The sequence below is a fragment of the Lissotriton vulgaris genome, chromosome 3_1, assembly GCF_964263255.1.
Source record: "Lissotriton vulgaris chromosome 3_1, aLisVul1.2, whole genome shotgun sequence".
NCBI classification, from domain to species: Eukaryota; Metazoa; Chordata; class Amphibia; order Caudata; family Salamandridae; genus Lissotriton; species Lissotriton vulgaris.
This window is the reverse complement of record NC_141689.1, coordinates 100,983,202-101,002,025: the sequence shown is the minus strand read 5'-3', so window position 1 is coordinate 101,002,025 and position 18,824 is coordinate 100,983,202.

The window sequence follows — 18,824 nt, the reverse complement described above, 5'->3', positions numbered from 1 at the left end:
CCTTGGTTCCGGTTTCCAGTCCTTGGTGGTTTCCCTTGAGGAAACAGAAATTTTATGTGGTCAGTGTGTCCCCCCACTCGCACCCTATCCACGTACCTATGCCTATGTTTGTCCATGTTATCATGTAATTCCTTTCCCGTGCCTGTGATAATAATGCCCCTGCATTTCCGTCTAATGTTAGTATGTCAGTTATTAGGCCTTCCAGGAATGAGACGTTAATTCTGCACTGAGGCCTACGTTGCCAATGCATTACATGGTACACGTTTGAATATCGAGAAGCACACGTTTTTTTGTGGCCCAGCTGAGCCAGGCCCTGAATTCAGGCTCTGAGCCTCTTCTGACTCTGAAAAGCTGCAGTTTAGGTATGCATCCCTGACCTCTCCCTTATTCCCTGCTCAGCCGAGAGGTGCCCGGCTTGGCCTGCCTGCCAAGACGGTGTTTTGCCTATAGTTATCTGCTCAGCTCCGCAAAAAAACACATTCCAGTCTAGTGAAAGAGGTAAACATATCCCGCCTGCAGAGCATAGGGCCTAGCCTTCCTGTATCCATGCAAGTGATTTACTGAACCTGTTGCCATAGTAGGCCCATGGCCCCACGCAATGCACGAAGAAATATATGCACACACTAGCATTTAGTGATGAATGGCTTTTACTCGAGAGACCTTTACTTCAGACAATACATCCTCCAAACACAAGATATAAGATATGCTAAAGGTGCAGGTCGTTCTGACATCTCCAACTCCAGACTCCTCTACTAGTGCTAAAGTTAGCTTCCCCCAGCTCTCCCCAGTAACACGTCAATTTCACGTCATGACCAGTTACACGTACATGTAGGGTAAAGGTTTCTGCTGACCCTGCAGACCTCCTCTATGCATCCACCCACCTATGACACACCTATGACTCATCATGTGAACACCCACGTGAACGCCTTTTTACACGCCTTCTTTCACGCCCATGTGTTCTTATCTCTCTTTTTCACTTGCTCCGCCTGGAGTGTTTCGCCTTCTCTATTCATTGCAATTGTATGGCTTTACTATATATAATGTGTTATGTGAATAAAACGTTGGACATCCCTTCCTGAACCTTAGTGGTGATGGAACCCGATTCTCCAGGGACTCGAGTCATCTGAATTAAAGCCCTTTTGACTCGGACACCACGGACTCTGCCTCTCATTTTATGAGCTATCCTTATTCTTTATTAATGTATAGAAACTATGTCCGGGTAATATTAAATTTACCACATAATTCTGGCGCCCGAATAGGGACTAGTCCCCTTCCCCACGCGCCGGCGATGTAAGCGCAGCCCCCTGACCCCTTCTATAGCGTGACGGACTTATAGTGTACACGTCAGCGGGATTTCCTGCCAACTCCCTCAGGCCCACGGACGAGACGGAGACTGCGACCAGGCATCCACACGAGGCGGTGAGGATTGCGGACCATCCCGACCAGAGCCCAAGCCGAGAGAGCAAGGTCCGAGGTATTCCGAGGCCCACCTGTTCCGAGGCGCATGCGCAGCAAGAAGCCGTAGCAGTCCAGTCCAGTATCGAGTATCCGAGGCCTTCAGTTTTGCTTCCCGGTGAGTACCGTTGTTGGGAACGCATATAGACGGGTTCATTTATTTGAGCCCGGTCAAGACGGGTCTGGGTACACAGACCCGGTACAGACGTGTCCATTTAAGTGGATGCGGTAAAGACGTGTCTCTTTATGAGACCGGTATGACTGTACTGTTTTAGCAGTGCATACAGTAAACGAGGATTATTAGTATCTGTTTCTAATGTTTTAATGTTTTAATGTCGTGGTATGAATGATTGTTTCCAGTTTATTATTGTGTCTATTGTGTTTTCGTTCAAGTTAGTTCAAACATACCGCTGTTTCCGAAATTACGTCAGATAGGGACCAGGAAAGGGATACTCGAGGAGGCAGTTCCCGTCCCGCCTAGGGACACTCCTGGACATTTTATGTACCAAAAGCATGGCCTAGATGCCATACTGTACTTAGATTTATGGGTGGATTACACAAAGGATCTGGAAGAGAAATATAGATGGCCTGTCTCAGGGACATGGGATGCTGATTGCATCATGAGAGTAGAGGAAGCACTGTGGAAAAAGAAAGCTAGACAATCCCAGAAAGATGCCATAGAGTTGTGGCGTAAAGAAGCGCATAGAAGAACAGAGAAAGAAATTCACAAAGCAGAGAGAAGTAGAGAAGCATTAGAAAAAGCCAAAGAAAAAGAACTAAAAGAAGAAGGTGAACGGGTTAAGGCAGAACAAATTGATAGACAAAGAAATGCCCTTATTAAAGGCATGTATCCCATCCTCGCCGAGGGCCTACCTAAAGTGACCCCGGAAGTACCCAGTAACTTGCCGCCACCACTGATCCCGACTAAACTCCGTAGTCATAAACAGACCACAGCGGATATTTTTCTCTCCTCCTATTTAGACGACGCTGCTCCGGAGTATGTAAATGAAGATTTACCTCCTCCCAACCCTACAAATCCTCCTGCCACCATCCCTACCAATCCTTTTCACCCATCACCCGTAGTACAAGATCAACCCACATTATCAGCGGCAGCGCTGGCAGTAAAAGCCGACTCAAGCTTAGGCGACTCAAGTCAAGGAGCATCAGGAGGGGGGCCCACTGGAGATATACTGCACACCCCACCACCAATGAAACGAACACTACGAGATTTAGCACTACAACACACGCCAAAACCAATGACACCAGCCTCCCTTAGACAGTCCCTTACCGATTGTATATATGATCCAGTACCAGGTGAGGGTGCAATGCTCATATACTCAATACGTTTAAGACGCGTTGCAGACTATTTGATCACTTTACCAGACATGAAAGAACATTTAGACAGAATATACCACTTCATTAGGACGGGGGAGGGACCAGAAAGTATACATGAGGCCATGGCAAATAGAAAAGTGGAGCTTCAACGCATGCTCTTACAGTTTTTGGTAAATTCTTTGATCAGGGAACGGGACCAGCCATATAAAGAAGTAACTAAAGGTATGAGGACTTGGAGTGACATTATAGCTGTTGGTAAACATGATACACAGAACAGAATAGAAAGCATGTACAGGAAAATTCGTAAAGAAATTCTTGATATACACGAGAAAGAACGAGCTGAGAAAGAGGACGACGAAGTCTCAGAGGACGATGATATAGTAACAGAGGAAATAAATAAAATGAATTACGTAGGTAGGGCAAGACCGTTTGATAGACCCATACACCTAGATTACAATAAACGTTCCCTCTCTCCAATACCAGAACGATATTCCCTCGAACACCTATTCCAAGCTACTGAACATGCACTGAAAAAACGAGTAGGGAGTAGCGAACTTAGTACTATGCATGAACAGGAACTAGCCCGGTCAGCAGTTCAATGGGCTGGTAATTCTAACATATGTAAGGATGACATAGTAGCGCAAACATTTTTGAGTCTTCCTCCGGAAGAACAGTGTTTAGCTGGTATTTACATGATTCAACATCTCATCACTTTGTATGAGAGTCAGCATTCTGATCCCGGTCCCTTGTATAAATTATTGGACGATTTACTCCTAGCAAGATGGAGAGGCCTAGGTACCGAATTAATTAATGTCATTCTAGATCAACGACATAAGTACTTGACTTTTCTGACCCCGCACTTGGTTCCTGCCCCACACCAAGAAAGAAAGACCTTTTACATAGACAGACAGAATCCCCTACGAGAGGTTCATCCCGTTAGGACTGCAGGGGGTGCACTTCAACGAGTATATGTTTACACTCCCTTGACGAAAATGGAATTATTAGAAATGAAAAAATGACTGCCCTGTCACGATAAAGACCCAGGCGGGTTCCATCGGGAATTAAAAGACATGCTCCGCATGGGGGAGTACACATACGCTGATACCCTTAAATTATTGAAAGTACTGTTACCAGCAGGCATTTACGAAAAGCTTAGAGAAAAAGAGTGGGAGGTGGGAGAGAAAAAAATTAGCTGGACAGAATTAGAAGACGAAGATAAACTCTGAGCCCCAGGTATTGGTCTCGGGGGCAAAGCTAAAGAGTTACCCGAGCTATTGATACAGGTTTTGCCGAGATTATTGACTACTAAAAAGGAAGATTGGGATGCTATTTCAGCCTGCAAACAGAAGCAAGATGAAGACACTAGTGATTTTTATTCTAGATTCGAAAAATGTTTTATTATTAACAGTGGCCTGAAGACAAGTAGTGAATCGTATCCACATCTTTTTGTGACCAAATTAGTAGAGAATTCTTTACCACAGATCAAAAATAGAGTACTGAAGGTTGAGAGTACCTGGCAAGCAAATAGGCTTTCCCAAATGTTACAAATGTTACAGTACCATCAGAACCGAATTAGAGAAGAACAGGAACACGAAAAGAGACGCATGAAAGATACGAAAATGAAAGTACTAGTTGCTCAATCAGTTCCAGCCGGTGGCCAGAAAAAGGGCGCGGCACCTGTCAAAGGGAACTGTAACTACTGTAAACAGCCAGGTCACTATATAAATGAATGTGCTGTCCTGAAACACAATATAGCTACAGGCAAGACGAAAGAAAGACCGCGTCCTCCTAGACAGGATAACATTCCGCAGAACACACAAACGCCACAGAACGCGCAACAGACAGTAGCTGTACCCCAACCCATTGCTGCCACACAACATGTCACGCAACAAATGTACCAGTATGCACAGTCAGACTACCCAGATTATCAACAGTACTCATGAAACAGCCTAGAGAGGGAGGTTGGCTTGCCCCTTATTGAGGTTCCTGTAGATCAAGAGGGTCCCTATGTACATAGTCATGTATTGGGGAAAGACAGAAAATTTCTGATTGACACAGGGGCGAGCAGAACTACCATCAGTCATGACGAGGTTCCAGGGGCACCCCTCTCAGGCTCACAGAATGTTTCCCTGGGATTTTCAGGGAAGCCTATTGTTAACGAAGTGTCAAAGCCAGTTTCCCTAGAAGTTGGTCCATTGTCCCGCACTACAGACTTGTTGCTTACTAAATCATGTCCAGAAAACTTGCTAGGAGCAGTGATTTGTTGTTTTCCAGAAGGAGTGAGATTGTTTTTACGAGATTTTAAAGGACATTATGTATTGAGAGATTTTGACCCCAGACTCCAGAATGTACCACGTGAGTAAAGACAGTTCCCAACAGGTATTATGCGGAGACAATTTTGGAAATGTATGCAATATGCATTACAAAGAAAGGAAAACCAAGGAGTCAAAGGCTTTTCAGAAAGGGTAGTCTTATTTTCATAAGCAATAGGAAAAAACTTTCAAGGGTCAATACAGTTAAAGCAGCACTGTACAGAGTGGATCTTGTGACAACCCGGTGACACTTGGTGCAGGTGCTATATACAATCAGTGACAAGTGGGTGTGCAAGTGTTTAAAAACAACAGCAAAGGCGACGCATTAATCAAGGTATGAACATCAGATAATGGCCCCAATAGAGACAAGTAACCATCACTTGAAACACAATTATTTGTATGGGAGCACAAGACGTGAAATGCGTCGTGAAATTCAAGCTGTCTAGTCGACGGCGTTTCGATCCCCGTTGGTTGGGATCCTCATCAGGACGGGGTTGTCGATGGGAACAGTGACTTAAGCTCTGGCAGGAAGACGTGGTTGAAATCCTGTTTGTAGACTCGATCGTCCAAGGTTACTGTATGTTTCTTCCGTCTGGGCAGCGAGTAATACTGGCGAGGCCTGACTGAATCAGGGCTGTGGGCCGTAACCGGGAGTCTGCTGTCAAAACGGGTTGCAGGCAATGAATGCCTGCAACCCGTAACCTTGGACGATCGAGTCTACAAACAGGATTTCAACCACGTCTTCCTGCCAGAGCTTAAGTCACTGTTCCCATCGACAACCCCGTCCTGATGAGGATCCCAACCAACGGGGATCGAAACGCCGTCGACTAGACAGCTTGAATTTTACGACGCATTTCACGTCTTGTGCTCCCATACAAATAATTGTGTTTCAAGTGATGGTTACTTGTCTCTATTGGGGCCATTATCTGATGTTCATACCTTGATTAATGCGTCGTCTTTGCTGTTGTTTTTAAACACTTGCACACCCACTTGTCACTGATTGTATATAGCACCTGCACCAAGTGTCACCGGGTTGTCACAAGATCCACTCTGTACAGTGCTGCTTTAACTGTATTGACCCTTGAAAGTTTTTTCCTATTGCTTATGAAAATAAGACTACCCTTTCTGAAAAGCCTTTGACTCCTTGATTTTCCTTTCTTTGTAATGCATATTGCATACATTTCCAAAATTGTCTTCGCATAATACCTGTTGGGAACTGTCTTTACTCACATGATACACCCATCCCAACGAGGTTTATGGGTTCTCTCCTGTTGTTCTCATACCAGAATGTACCACAGCATTTATGGGCACAAGGTCCGACTGATGTAGGTTATATGCACATTACACCATACTGTGTCACACTCAAGCAAGGAGTTGTACTGCCACGTATCCGAAAATACAAGTTGCCACCTGATGCTGTAGTTGCATTACTGAAAATTGTTGACAAACTCATTGCACAAGGGGTGGTTGTAGAAACTGACTCCAATGTGTGTAATTCTCCTATCATTCCGATTCTTAAACGAACTGACCCAAATGCACCACCGGTCTACAGATTAGTGATTGACCTCCGAGAACTGAACAAATGCATAATACCCCAGTACCCAGTGGTCCCAGACATTTCTTCACTATTGACTGCAATTGAATCCGAAGCGACGTTCTTTACTGTAATTGATCTCAAGAACGCCTTCTTTAGTGTCCCGATCCATGCAGAGAGCCAATACCTCTTCGGATTCTGTTTAAATGGCCGAAGCTTCAAATTTACGAGGGCTCCTCAAGGGTTCACAGAAAGTCCTAGTATTTACAGTCAAGCATTGAAAAGACAACTAGACAGTATTCACATGCCTACTGACACTGCATTGCTCCAATACGTTGATGATCTTTTGATCACAGCACGAACAGAACGAGACTGCGAACGTGCATCATTGACAGTCTTATACTTCCTGGCAGACAAGGGGCACAAAGTGTCCCCTTCAAAGCTACAATTCTGTGCACAGCAAGTGGTGTACCTTGGACACTTGCTGTCCATGAGGGGTAGACAGTTGACACCTGACCGCATTCAGTTAATTGCACATCTTCCACAGCCCAAGACACAAAAGGAAGTACGGGCCTTCATTGGCCTCACTTCTTACTGCAGACAATGGATTCCTCAGTACGCATATCTAGCCAAACCACTCATACAGTTGACAACACAGGAGGCAGCGACTTCGACTGTCCTCCCTTGGACTCAGGAACATACACTTGCATTTGACGAATTGAAGAAAGCCCTATGTCAAGCACCAGTTTTAGCGACACCATGTTACAGCAAACCTTTTACACTTTTTGTCACCGAACGCGATGGCACAACATTATCTGTCCTCACACAAGATCAGGCAGGAAAACACAAGCCTTGTGCTTACTTTTCTAGTACATTGGATCCAGTGGCCCAGGCTCTGCCTGCGTGCCTAAAATCAGTTGCAGCAACAGCTCTAGCAATCAGACAAAGCGATTCCATAGTGTTAGGACAACCTCTGACAGACAAGTTCCACACTCAGTGGAAGTTCTCTTGAACAGGACACAGACACAGCACCTGACTATAGCAAGACTGACAGGATATGAACTGACATTGTTCCAACCACACATAGAGATCCGACGTTGCAATACTCTGAACCCTGCTACACTTTTGCCCTCGATCACAGCAGACCCTGCACCACATGACTGTGTGGAAGTAATTAACACAGTGACGAAGCCAAGACAAGACTTGACAGACATTGCATTACCCGACCCAGACCTGACACTTTATGTGGATGGTTCATGCATGAGAACAAGCACAGGAGAGCTAGTGGCCGCATATGCAGTGACCACCGATACTGAAGTCATAGAGACACATCGTATTGACACCCTGTCTGCCCAAGCAGCAGAGCTCATCACTCTGACCCAAGCCTGCATACGAGCCAAAAACCTGAAAGTAAATATATACACGGATTCACAGTATGCATTCGGAGTCGTACACGACTTTGGAGTCCTCTGGCAGGAGAGAGGTTTTCTGACCTCTCATGGGGCCAAGATTCAGCATGGTCCCCTCATTCAAGCTCTGTTAGATGCAATACATTTGCCTACAGCCATAGCCATCATGAAGTGCAAAGCACATACTAAAGTCACTGATATCATTTCCCAGGGTAACGACCTGGCAGATCGAACAGCTAAACTTACAGCTCAGACTCAAATAGACATTCCAACTGACACGACAAAAACAGAAGTATCATCACTGACAAATTGCATGACAGTCAGGGATCCCTCACAAGATGTACTCGACATACAGACACATGCCACTCCAGGCGAAATAAAGAAATGGACTGAACAAGGAGGGGTCCAGACAGATCAGGGATGGATGACAAAAGGCAAGGCCACGTGGTTCCTCCCTGACTCCATGGTTCAAGTTATCATAAATACAGCACATAGTCCAGTACACTTAGGAGAAAAAGCCATGTTAGACAGTTTACAGAACATCTGGTTCAACAAACATCTACGTGCAGCAGCGAAACAGAAAGTGCGTACCTGCATGATCTGTTGTCAGTTCAATCCAGGCAAAGGCATTCCCATGGAGCAAGGTGGATTTCATCCTCCTGACCACCCTTTTGAAGTCCTCCAGATGGATTATATTCAGATGGACAGATGTCGAGGATTCAAGTATGTCCTCGTAGTTGTATGTGCACTATCTAGATGGACAGAAGCGTACCCAGTCCCAGATTACACTGCTGTGACCACTGCCAAGCAGTTGGTCCGAGAATTCTTCCCGCGATACGGCTTGCCCCGTGTCGTGTACTCAGATAATGGCCAGCCATTCTCTTCTGAACTAATGAAACAAGTATCTCTTCTGTTAGGGTACCAGTGGAAATTCCATTGCATACGACACCCAGAGGCGGCTGGTCTCGTAGAGAGACACAATCAGACTCTCAAAACAAAGTTAGCGAAGGTCTGTGCAGAAAAAGGCGTGGATTGGATGGTAGCCTTACCGGTTGCCCTCTTTTAAATGCGTATGGTAGCCCATTCCAGAACCGGACTATCCCCGTACGAGGTTGTTTTCGGTAGACCGCCGAATATGTGGGGTACGCCTATACCACGGAAAATTACTGATGTCGACAGTACTATGCTGACAGATTACCTGGCTTCCTTGATGTCTGCACTCCTTTCTTGTCATTCACAGGTTGCAGCTGCCTTCCCCGACAACACCCAGGTGAAGACTCATGCAATTGTTCCGGGAGACCTGGTGTTTGTTCGTAACTTTGACCGTTCAAGTCCTCTGGAGCCCCGCTGGCGAGCGCCCAAATTCGTCTTGTTGACGACGAGGACTGCCGTCAAGGTCGAGGGGAGAAAAGGCTGGATCCATGCCCATCATGTGAAGCGTTTCCATGGACTTGGTTCAGTGAAAGACTCTGAGGACTGTCCCGATAACATTGACTCTAAACTTTCTTTGTTAGAAAAGACTCCGCAACAAGAATATAGACAAAAGTTACGGTCTAATAAGTCAGACAGCGTTTAATTGTTTAAGTCCCCCTCGGGTGAAGCGGTTAGACAGGTTCCTGACATGTATAAGATCATAGACCCAAATAGCCAGAGTGATAGGCAGAAAGAGATGAAACAAAAGTACTGCAAGAACTTACGCAGTAGATGCATAGTAACTCTGATCATTATGTTTTTTCTAAGTATATCGATTATATGTATAAGCTTGACGCTGCATGTTTTCTTTCCTCCTCTTGGTTTACACATACATTCTTCCTTCAATGACACTGTAGAGCACACATTCAGTGACCTGCCACCCCATGAACTGTCATATCGACTAGCACTACGCAACAATACTTTTATTCGTATGTTACATCATTCTCACCAGACCAGCAATGTAACGAATTGCTGGGTATGTGGCCGACTCCCACCTTATCAGAAAATGGAGGGAGTTCTGCCCCTCTTTCCTTATCCGTTTTCGCACAATGGTTCGTGCGGAGCCTGGTTTGCTTTAATGTCATCAACACAAGACAGACAGTCCACGAATTCCCAGAGTGAATGGATTTGGGGGGACCTGAATATAGTTATGAATAAGGCATGTTTTCCCGATAAAGATGGTTTTCCCCAAAGGAAAGGAACAGATCTAGAAAATGAAGTGTACGAATTGGGAAATGTTTCCCTTAATCTTATGATTCTGAATGTCCAGTCCGAGACCAATACAGGTTCACCGTTTATAACAGTCTTACCGGTGAAAGGTGAATTATGCGTTAGGAAAAATGGTTCAGTGCACTTAGGACACAGTGATTGTAATACTGTGGTCGAATTCAATGATAAAGGAAAATCTACTTTCAAAGCTTCCCGCCATTCCTATTTCATTTGCGGTCAGACAGCCTATGTACATCTGCCTTTAGACTGGGGTGGAACGTGTTATATTGCGTTCCTACTGCCACCTGTTTTTCTAGCCCCGTCCCATTATCATCGAGATTCCCAACTCGTACATGTAAGACACAAGAGGGAGACCGAGTCCCCGGTTGTCGATCAGACTGAGACAGCATTGGAGCAATATATAGATTTCAATAAAGGATTCTTTTTCTTCATAGGTCCTATCCAAAACAGTAAATTAATACGTAGATTAACCAGAACTTTGGAAGCAGTAGTGAATGAGACTACTTCTGCCTTAGGTAACTTGACCGAGGAGCAGTCTGCTATGAGACTTGTTGTTCTTCAGAACCGCCTTGTTCTTGACGTCATCCTGGCCGATAGGGGCGGAGCTTGTAGAGTGATCGGCTCGAGTTGTTGTGTGTTTATTCCTAATAACGCACCATCAGTGTATGCAGCGATAACAAGGCTCCATAAGATAGCTCACGAGATGCACCAGAACCCAGGCACCTGGACTTGGTCCGGTTGGCTCTGGAGTGTGATATCAGCCTGGGGATGGAAAGTATTGTCATTCCTAGGAATAATACTGCTTGTAGTATTTAGTTGCTGTCTCTGTCTGCAATGTGGCCCAGCGATTTGCGGCTTGTGTGCCACTGCCTATATTCCCCATCCACGTTCACGTTCCCGTGCACAAATGAAAAAAGACGAGCAAATGATGCTATATGAACAAATAGATGGTCTCATGAATATAGATGTATCCTGAAGGGCACAGTAGGGGACAAGGACGGAATGAGGAAACAGAAATTTTATGTGGTCAGTGTGTCCCCCCACTCGCACCCTATCCACGTACCTATGCCTATGTTTGTCCATGTTATCATGTAATTCCTTTCCCGTGCCTGTGATAATAATGCCCCTGCATTTCCGTCTAATGTTAGCATGTCAGTTATTAGGCCTTCCAGGAATGAGACATTAATTCTGCACTGAGGCCTACGTTGCCAATGCATTACATGGTACACGTTTAAATATCGAGAAGCACACGTTTTTTTGTGGCCCAGCTGAGCCAGGCCCTGAATTCAGGCTCCGAGCCTCTTCTGACTCTGAAAAGCTGCAGTTTAGGTATGCATCCCTGACCTCTCCCTTATTCCCTGCTCAGCCGAGAGGTGCCCGGCTTGGCCTGCTTGCCAAGACGGTGTTTTGCCTATAGTTATCTGCTCAGCTCCGCAAAAAAACACATTCCAGTCTAGTGAAAGAGGTAAACATATCCCGCCTGCAGAGCATAGGGCCTAGCCTTCCTGTCTCCATGCAAGTGATTTACTGAACCCGTTGCCATAGTAGGCCCATGGCCCCACGCAATGCACAAAGAAATATATGCACACACTAGCATTTAGTGATGAATGGCTTTTATTCGAGAGACCTTTACTTCAGACAATACATCCTCCAAACACAAGATATCAGATATGCTAAAGGTGCAGGTCGTTCTGACATCTCCAACTCCAGACTCCTCTACTAGTGCTAAAGTTAGCTTCCCCCAGCTCTCCCCAGTAACACGTCAATTTCACGTCATGACCAGTTACACGTACATGTAGGGTAAAGGTTTCTGCTGACCCTGCAGACCTCCTCTATGCATCCACCCACCTATGACACACCTATGACTCATCAAGTGAACACCCACGTGTACGCCTTTTTACACGCCTTCTTTCACGCCCATGTGTTCTTATCTCTCTTTTTCACTTGCTCCGCCTGGAGTGTTCTGCCTTCTCTATTCATTGCAATTGTATGGCTTTACTATATATAATGTGTTATGTGAATAAAACGTTGGACATCCCTTCCTGAACCTTAGTGGTGATGGAACCCGATTCTCCAGGGACTCGAGTCATCTGAATTAAAGCCCTTTTGACTCGGACACCACGGACTCTGCCTCTCATTTTATGAGCTATCCTTATTCTTTATTAATGTATAGAAACTATGTCCGGGTAATATTAAATTTACCACACCCTGTTGGCCTGTTGTGGCTTGCTGGCCGGTTGGGTCACTGGGGGTCTTCTTTTTGTGTGGCATCCTCGCTGTCTTTTTGTTGTGGGGGCCTCTGTTGGGTTTTTGTTGGTGTGTTCTCCCCCTTCCTTGTTCAAGGAGGATGCCTGGTTTGTGCTGGCTGCCCTCTGTGGGTTGTCCTTTTCTTCGGCTTGGTCGTCTCCCATTTGTTTTGGTGGGTGGGTTTCCCTAGTTGGGTGCTCTTCCGGTTGTTTCCTCTGGTTCTCCAGTTTTTGCTTCGCTTGGGTTGCTGCCATTGGTGTGGTTTCCTGGGTGTGCTTTAGGGTTTGGAAGGCCGGGTTTTCTGCTTTGGTATTCTTTACTTTGTTAATGAATGGGACGAGGACATAAGGGACCTGGGGGTAATGCTCTATTACTGACCGGTAATCTTCATTACTCCAGGTCCCATTGTCCTCCTCCCATTCATAAGCCCCGCCCTCCCTTCCAGACGTCCGTCCATCCTGTAGGGGCTGGTTGTTCAGGCTGAATGCTGGGTAAGTACTGCTTATGTACACCCAGAGAGAGGGGCAAGGGTTAGGTTCTGAGCATTCCTCTTTTCTTTTTTCTGTCGGGGAGATGACCATCTCCACTTTGTTAATGAATGGGACGAGGACAATGGGACCCAGAGTAATGAAGATTACCGGTATGTAATAGACCATTTGCATGCTTGCCTGCATCATAATTCATGTAAATTTTAGATTAACATGTTCAAAGAGCTGCTTTTCGTGATAGAGACCTTGTTTCAAGGGGGATACTACAATCCATAAATAATCCAAGCCACAATCCGAAATCAAATGTGGATGAGCCAATAGGCCTGCATGTAATATAGTGACACATGTGAACAAAATGTTTGCACATCTGTGTTTCTATGCATCAGTACAATAAAACCAAATCTATTGGCCATGCATGACCTCAGAAGACTGGTAAGGCTGCCTGTGTGCATGTGCAAAGGTGATGTAGGTTTACAATATGAGAACTCTATGAGCCAGATATATCAAGATTCCGTTTTGCGAATCCTAAATAGCGATTTTTTGCGAATCGCTATTTAGAATTCGCAAAATGGAATGTATGTACAAAATCGCTATTTTTTAGCGATTCCTTATTATTCTTTATTTGTGAATTCGCATTTTGCGAATTCGCAAATAAAGAATAATTTCCAATGCATTCCTATGGGCCAGGAGGCCCATAGGAATGATAGTGCAATAATTCTCAAATTGCGAATTCGCAATTTGCTAATCGCAATTTGAGAATTATTTCAAGGGTGCAGGGGTGTTTCTTAAAGAAACCCTGCTGCACCCCTGAAATGTACATGTGGTACCTATGGGCATGTATGTGTGTCACATGCCACACTCACAAATGACAAATAGGGCATTTTTAAAAGAAATCGCAAATTACCACCAAGTACAAGTTGGTGGTAATTTGCGATTTCTTAACACAAAATCGCAATTTCAAAATGTGTCATACATATCATTTAAGGAATCGCAAAATTTGCGATTCCTTAAATGCTATGGCAAAATAAGGAATCGCAAATAATTGCGATTCCTTAAATTGCGATTTTTTTCATACACATGAAAAAATGCAAATCGGCCGTTTACGAGTCGCAAAGGCCGGAATTCTGCGAATTTCGGCCTTTGCGACTCGCAAAAGCCTTGATACATCTGGCCCTATATATTTTTGCATGAAATGTTCTATGTGTGACATTTGTCAGTGCCTGACAAATGGGGCCGATTCACAGAAATAATCTGAGATAAAATACTAAATGTACTTCTTTTGGTATTCACAGAAGGCATTTAGTAGTAGTAAAGTTAGGATTCCTAACTGTACTACTACTAAATGCCTTTTGTGAATACCGAAAGTTGTAAAGTTAGGATTTTGTCTCAGTTTATTAGCATCAAAGTTAGAAGTCCTAACTTTAATATTACTGAATGCCTTTTGTAAATGACAAAAGTAGTAAGTTTGGGATTTTATCTCAGATTAGTTCTGTGAATTGGCCCCATGGTTTCTACTGTCCAAGTATTATGGCAATTAACTGTTTGTCAGAAAAAAATGGCCACTAGAACTGAAGATATCTTAATACAAAGCCAATTCTGGTGTTATTTTCTGAAATAGGAAAATATATATGCCAGTGTACAGCTCTCTGTTAAGAACTATCTACAAGAAGAAAGATAACTGAAATGCAGGCCCCGATTACGACTTTGGAGGTACATGGGACCGCTAGATCCATGGTGGCGATCCGACCACAGCCACATTGTGGGGCCGCGGGCAGTATTCCAAGTGTGGCAGTCGGACCACCAATGAATCACTGCGACCGCCGTGTATCAAAGACCCTGCAGCCATCTTGCAGCAGTCTGTGGCCAAATATGCTAGTGGTGCCCCATCAGCACTGCAGAGCATATTTTGAGTTGCCTCACCGCCACCCTTTCTTTTCATGAGCCCTTTTTATGGGGGCACCTGTTGTGCCTGCCTGTAAATATGCACCCTCAGTTCCCGCACTGTATGTATGCCACACCGTGCAGTCAGGTGCAGGAAGTGCTCTAAAAGCAGTGGTCTGCCAGTTAGGCTCTTTTATGAGCCTCACAGACAACCACAGGACTGCCCGCCAGAGCAGGAAAAAACTTCTGATCTGGTGGGTGTTCGCACAATGGGTTTGGCGGTCCCAAAGGGACTGCTAAACTCATAATAAGGCCCTTATTGTATATCAAAACATCGATATACAGAAAGGAGCAGACACAGTCATTCTTATTCCTTCCTCCAAAATTCTCCTCAAGATTCCACATAAATGTCGGAATCTAGAACACCCGCAGAGACATGCTCAAAGGAATGCCACCACAATAAATACAAATGAAAGCAAACAATATACATTTATTAAATGACTATACCTATTTACAAAATGCAACACATCTTCTCCCTTGAGAAAAAATGTATTTGCATTTAAATTCGATATATAAATAACAACTTTAATATTTATGAGATAAGTTCCTGACCCTAACTAAACAAAACATGACTTAAATTGTCAATAATATCAAAATTCAACTCATTACCTTGCTTTCTGCAGAGTCTACTGTTTCCACCACCTTAATCAAGGGCGAAGTCAAGAATATGGCGAAGAGTGCAATCATATATTTAACTGGAGTGAACATTGACCACGTTATGTCAGTAGCCAAAGTGTGCCAAGGCATTTTAGTAATTATTGGCTCACACACATTACGTCTTAAGGCTCTCCAAGATTTTTCTGAATTGGCACCCCACACACAAATCCTCACCATCCTTTTCCACGCAAATATCCATTCCTGGCCACCAATACCATTTTTTACTCTTTACACCATGACCCTCATGGCAACATTTCACAATACTATCTTCAATGTACACAGTGGAACAATATTGTCACCTCTATATACGAATACATGAACCACTGATAGCTCATTCTTAATCCCCCAAAATGTTTCAAATCCTTAAAAATCTTTAATTTTCTTGGCCAAACTTGTTCTACACATCCTATACGTTGCTGTAGTACAGTATGTATTACATATTCCATATTCTAACTTTCTTTCCTTAATTTAGCTCTTCCATGATCATGAATTAGAGCAATCTGAAAATCATCCCACTCATTTTCACTTTCCTGTATGTCAGTAGGCATACCTGATAGAGAATCTGCAAGAACATTCTGTTTACATAGCACATACTCCACTTCATATATAAAATTATGTAATCTTTCAATTCTGGCGGATGCACTTAACAGCCCTTCCATGGTCAATAGTTTCATTTAAGGTGTGTGGTAATTGAGCACCCTGTATTATTCACTCCACACAAATGATCTAAAATGTTCAAGAGCCCACACAGAAGCCGGAGTCTCTTTTTCAATTACTGACAATGTTTCTTCCACGCGTGATAATGCAAGAACTCCCCTCCAGTCCTTTATAGCTCGCATCCATAGTAACAATATTTTGTAATTCAGGGTGCCACTGTTGCACCATCATGCATATTAGAAGTTTCCCCACCGCCAGCCTTTTCCTACATGGCCCCCTGTGCACAGGGATGCATGCAAGAGAAAACATGTTTTGCCCCTCTGTCTGCATGCACACCCTTTCCTGCACGGCATGGACTGCAGTCCATGCATGCAGGAGCAGCCTAAGGCACTCTCATTGAGGTGCCTTTTCAATAGGCACTGCAATGGGACTGCCACGCCTCCCACCTGCCAGACAACGAGGAAAGTCGTAATCTGGCGAGTGGGCGGCAGTTGAATTTGGCAGTCTGGTTGCGGGGAGCTGGATTGCCGGCCCAATCTCAAACCGCCAAAGTTTTAATCAGGCCCTATGTTTACAACACCTGTGTCACTACCACACATTACTTTACATTAATTTTTGGAGCTAGATATTTAGCATGCATGTATCATTACTATGTATTATCTTACCATCAGAGTAATTACTACTAGTTTTATTACCACACATATTTTACTACCGGTGCTGTTAGTACTTATGTGTTTTATCACAAATATGTAAGTATATAAGTAAATATATGTTACAGGGATTTCGTAATAATTAATTTTATAATTATTTTTTATATACTTTTTTAATGATAATAACTTTTAGAGACAGGATGTAAGGGATATAGGGGTATTGATTGGGGAATTGTATTAATACTCAGGTATTAATTGTTCTACTTTAGTAATAATAATTGTACATTTTAGTATTTTTAAATTAATGGAAAATTAAATTATAAAATATTTAATAAAGATGCAAAATGAGTGTTTCCAGACGGAATGCTGGGGATATAGGTGTATTATGTGGGTATGTGTATTAATACTCAGCTTTGGTATTAATATTTGTGAATTGTAATGTTTTTTTAAATTAATGAAACTTTATAAATAGCTAATAAAAATGTACTTTACTTCCAGAATGTTAGTGATATATGGGTATTGGGTGAGTATGTGTATTATTATTCAGGTATATATAATACTTTAGTATTAGTGTTTATTTATTGTAATTGTTTTAAATTAATGATAATTTTAATTATTAAAATATTTCAGGGATGGGATGTAAGAGATACAGGGATATCCTGTGAGGAAGTTTAGTAATACACAGTATCAATGTGTATACAGTTTGGTTGTATTAAAATCAATGAACATTTAAAATTGTAAAATATTTAATAAAAATGGAAGCATTAGTATTTTGGGAAGGGATGCGACGTATATAGGGGTGAGTAAGTGTATTAATACCCAGGCATTATTGTTAATTCCCTAGTATCAATATTTATGAATTGTAGCATTTTTAAATTAATGAGAATTATATTTATTAAAATATTTAATATTGTTTTAAAATCTTTATTTAGGGAGGGGATGTAAGGTATATATGGGTATTGGGTGGCGAACAGTACTACTGATATTTATTAATTGTTATATTTTATAAAACTGTAAAATAATGTTTAGGGATGGATGCATGGATATAGGTGTTTAGGTGGGGAATTGTATTCATTTTAATAATTTAGTATTGATATGTAAGATTTGGAATTTAGCCAAAATAATATTAGTATTATCATTTAAAATGTTAAATTGGTATTTGGGGATGCGATGTACGGGATATAGGGTATTTTTTCAGGAGTTTCATTAATACTTAGGATATCATTAGGATGGCGGGCGGTTGAAGTAGAAAAGGACCGCCTGCCATAAGTGCGGCGGTCCCGTGGGGGTCATTAGTATGCGCCTGCCGCACTGGTGGATTTATCCTGCATTCTTGACATTGTAGAATGCCAAAAAGTCATGTTGTGCATATTCATGCACAACGGGGCAGGCACCGCGCGGTGCCTGCCATGTTGTGAATGAAAGTGCAGGGGGTACCATTGGTACCTCCATTTGCACCACCAACCACACAACTTCCTGGGGGCCCGCTACGGGACCCCAATAGTAAACACTGCATGGTTTTTTGTGGTGGCGTTGCTGCCGTGGAAAGACAAATCCTTGCATGTATTATAATATGGATGGCGGTGTCTAACAGACTCCACCACCATATTAAAACCTTTTCCGCCCGGTCGACTCATCGACTGGGCGGATAACCAGCAGACGGTCTTTCTGTCCGCCCGGGTCCCCCCGCCATAGTAATATGGCGGGGGAATGGCATGCGAGCAGGAAATAATGTTGTGCGGATCGCCACCGCCATGCGGGCGGTGGCGATTCGCCCGACATTCTAATGGGCCCCAGAGGTATTGTAGTAGTTGAATATCATTAAAAGGAATCACACTGATGTAAGTTACATTTTTTTGTTATTATATACAAATATATTTTATTGAATTTCTAAGATATTATATATTAATTTACAAACATGTACATATCAAAATTAT